Source organism: Ochlerotatus camptorhynchus, unplaced genomic scaffold (genome assembly GCF_037179485.1).
Source record: "Ochlerotatus camptorhynchus isolate MF236.1 unplaced genomic scaffold, CSIRO-AGI_Acam_v1.1 ptg000619l, whole genome shotgun sequence".
NCBI classification, from domain to species: Eukaryota; Metazoa; Arthropoda; class Insecta; order Diptera; family Culicidae; genus Ochlerotatus; species Ochlerotatus camptorhynchus.
The window spans coordinates 163947-168199 of record NW_027041098.1 but is presented as its reverse complement, the minus strand read 5'-3'; positions in this window follow the sequence as shown (position 1 = coordinate 168199).

Sequence of the window (4253 nt, the reverse complement as noted above, 5' to 3'; positions counted from 1 at the left end):
TCATGGTTGATTAGATTGTAGATTATCTTTTCTGATTTCATTTTTGATTCTATTTTAATAATTTTTGATTGAATTTTAATCTTTTTGATTATATATCAGTATTGAAATAGAATAAAATTTAATACTGGAAAGATTATTTCGAATTTAATCATGCATGACTACTGCGGACTCAATAAAGTGAAGCGAGAATCTGCATACTTTTTAAGCTTTTTTGATTTAATTTATCTTTGAGTGTGCAGAGAAACAACATTACCACTGACGTTCAGTAATTTGCGCATCATTAATAAAAACACGTTGTTCAGAGTACGCGGTCGTGTTCATTCTTTCCGATTATCCTGGTTAAGCCTGTTCGTCTGGTTCCGTCGGTTGATTGTCCGCCAAAAGGTTATGGGCCCAGTCTAATTCGTGATTGCGGAAATCGGTTCGTACGCGAGAAAAGTTGTGGAACGGTTCGTTTTGCGGTCGAGTGTTTGTGGCTTCGAGCATCGGCTGGTGGATTCATGCAAGCGGCAAAATGGCGGATTCACAGAGGTTTGCGGTGCAGAAATAAAAAAAAACCACAACTACCAGTCGTGGAAGTTTAAAATGGAGATGCAGCTCACTAGCGTGCACAGGAATCTTGTGAAGGAGGGGCAATTGTTTGTTTTATGGTGCATTTAATCTGGGGATGGTGAGTACTCCAAAGTGCGTGGGAGATGGTGCTGTCCACCCACCACTGTTTCCCTACTGTTCAATTTAGCTAATTTTATTTATTTTTTTACTCCGGTGGTGCTTCATCTTCTTCAATGCAAATTGCTTTCAGACAGCCGATGGAAATTGGCAATTTAATTCCAGAGACGATGTCGATGATGATAGGTTCGTCAAATGGTTGTGATAGTAGGTCTTTAACCGAAATGATACATTTGCTGCAATGTTGTTGCCTTGGTGGTTGGATTGAGCTGAAGTCACGTCAGATGGTGGTGATAGCACCGCCAAACCGACATGAATGATCAATAAGACTCGCATTCTTCTTTCGTATGCACAATGCGTCGACAAGTACATGGTTCAAACAGTGCGCATAGCAGTGAACAAACAGTATATTGCTCTTGATAAATCCAATCTTGATCAGTGGTGTTGAGTACTTGGCACTGATGAAGTCTGCAAGTAGTAGACGAAATACGCGTATCTGTCAAAAGTTAAGCAATTATAACGGAATTCAAAGGAAATAAACCAACTCAAAGCTCCTAATAAAAGTATATTGCTGTTTTCGTCCTTGCACTTGGCTTGTACTCCAGCAGTGCTGCTGGCCATTGGGCTGGCACCGTCAAAATATACTGCCATCACCTGCTCCCAAGAAATCTGCATCGCTGTCAGGACCTCAGCTTTAGTATTGAAGATGGTCGTCGCGTCTGTTTTCAACACCCGTCTCACACCCACGAATGTTTCCGTCGGTCGATCAATATACCTGATGACAATCGCCAACTCATACATGTCTTGCAATGAGCACTCATACATATAGTTTTCACTGGAAATCCTATGTATGAGTGCACATTGCAAGGTTATTACTTGATGTAAGCCATAGTCTGTACGAAGTTTTATAAGCTGTTGTAGTTACACTTTACTATTACCGTTGCGAGTACGTTGAACTTGGTCATCAGCAAAAATAGTAGTTCCAATTTTTTCAAAATTTTGACCTAAATGCCAAGGCTAATAGGTTCATTAAAAAGGTTTAAAAAATATGTAACGATTGGAACGATTGTTAACGGAATGACGAATTGTGCGAAGGATTGAGCATGTCAACCCTGTCCCAAAGTACCGCCAGTCGGGGTGACAGAAAATGATGGCGAACATTCAACATGTTTTAAAGATAATATAAAGGACAATCCCGAATTTATTGCACATAAACAGCTGTAGCTTTTTAACAATGGTAACAAATGACAAAAAAAAAATAGAGAAGATTCTTAGACTAATTCTTAGTAAGACAAAAACAGACCAAGGTTCAATGGCAAACTAATACCCACTTTTCAATTAGGGAATCCAAATGCTGTCTTTAATCTTTGTACAGTTGCGAAAAAGTCCATCCTCAGGTTTTTTTTCGAAATTTTTAGAACTCTATGAGCTCTTTTGAAATTCATCTCAGAAGTCCACTGGAATTACGCTTAGAACTCTTCATGATTTTTTCTCAGAACACTTTAGAACTCAAATTCCTTTAGAGTTTCAGAATTTTTTCCCGGAATGAACTAGAAATTATCCTCGGAATTCGCTTGAACTTTTGCGTAAAATCCCTTTGGAATTTTACTCAAAATTTTATTTTCTCGGTATTATTTTCGAAATTATCTTGGAACTATATGCAGGATGCACTAGAAATTATCCGTAGAATTTTCTTTGATTTCTTCCCAGAAATATTTTGGAACTGTCCTAAGAATTCAATATCCTTGAGGTTCTTCTCTGAATATTTAAGAATTTTTTTTTCCTCAGAACACCTTGGAACTAAAATTCCCCTAAACTTTCAGAAGAATTACCTCTGTATTCTCCAGAAATTCATCCCAGAATGAGCTTAAAATTATCCTCGGAATTCTCTTGAAATTTTCCTCAGCATCCCTTTGGAATTTCGTTAAAAATTTGATTCTCTCGGTATTCTTTTCGAAATTATCTTGGAACTATATGCAGGATTCACTAGAAAGTATTCGCAGAATTTTCATGAAATCATCCCCAGAAATCTTTTCTTTTGGAACTGTCCTCCGTATTCAATACCCTTGATGTATTGATGCTCTTCTCGGAAGTCAATTTAAGTTGTTCGTAAATTCACCAAAACGTCGTAGTTTTTCTACCAGAAATGTTCAATATAGCTTGCCCTTCCATTCACCAGAACTGTGCAATTTTTACATCAGGAATTTTCAATTCAGCTTGCTCCTCCATGCAGAAGAATGTTGCAAATCTTACACCAGAAATTTTCAATACAAACTTCCACCAGAAAATTTTACACCAGAAAATTTCAATTGACCAGAACGATGCAAATTTTCCACCGTTAATGTTCAATAAAATTTGCTTTTCCAATCTTCTGATTGGAGCAGATTTCCTTTTTCCATTTTCCACCAAACATTTTCAATATAGCTGGCTTCTCGTATCATCAGAATGTTGCAGGTTTTCCACCAAATAAAGTTTGCCCCTATTTTCGGATTTTTTTAAACAAAAGCAGCTTCCCTCCAATTATCAGAATGATGCATGTGTTACACCAGAAATTATTATTGAAATTTATTTCTCTATTCAGCAAAAGAATGCAAATTTAAAAACAAAACAAAATCCGAAAAGCTTGCCCATCCGTTCACCAGAACGGTGCAGATTTTCCACCAGAAATTTATAATTTAGCTTAATTTTAAATAAAGCTTGTGCCTTCATTTACCAGGCTAGTGCAAGTTTTCCACCAGAAACTTTCTGTTCATTTCATTAATCAGAGCGATGCAAATATGCACCAGAAATTTTCAAAAGAGCATGCTCCTCCATTCACCAGAACGGTGCACCAAAAATTGTCAGTGAAGTTTGTTTCACCATGCACCTTCAGGCTTTGCCTCTTCAATTTTCCACCATACATTTTCAATTAAGCTTGCATTCATCAGAACGATGCAAATTATGCACCAGAAAAATTAATAAATCTTGCTATTACATTCACCACAGTGTTGCGAACTTTCCACCAGAAATTTTCAGATAAATGTGCACCTCCAAATTTTTAGCGCGATTCAATTTTAGAACCAGAGTTATTCATTTTGATTAGTTAGATATTTTTACACCAGAAATATTCAATTAAAAGCTTTTTCTTCGAATTTACTTCACGAAGGTGAATTTTTTCAACCTTAAATTTACTTTTTTCTTTTAACCCTCCATGAACAACATTGAAAAAAAAATTACACCAGGAATGTGGTGCAATTTTTTAACCAAAAAATTTCATTGAAGTTTGGTCCCTTCATGCACCTTTGTGGTGCAATTTTCAGGCAATATATTCATTTATAAAAGGTGGGGCAATTGCCCCACCTTGCCTCACCCTGTGCACGCCAATGATGCAGCTGATCCGGGAGGATACATGACAGGTCATTTCAAATCCACGGGAGAACCCAGTGACTGAAGCGTGGACGAAAACGAATGCAAAAGCTCGGGAGACAATCGGGCTCTGCATTGAAGACGACCAAACGAGCCTAGTGCGCTGTAGTGTGATTGCAAAAGAATTAATTAATTAATTTATCTTTATTAGGGAGGCTTTCAGCCTGAGGCTGGTTCGC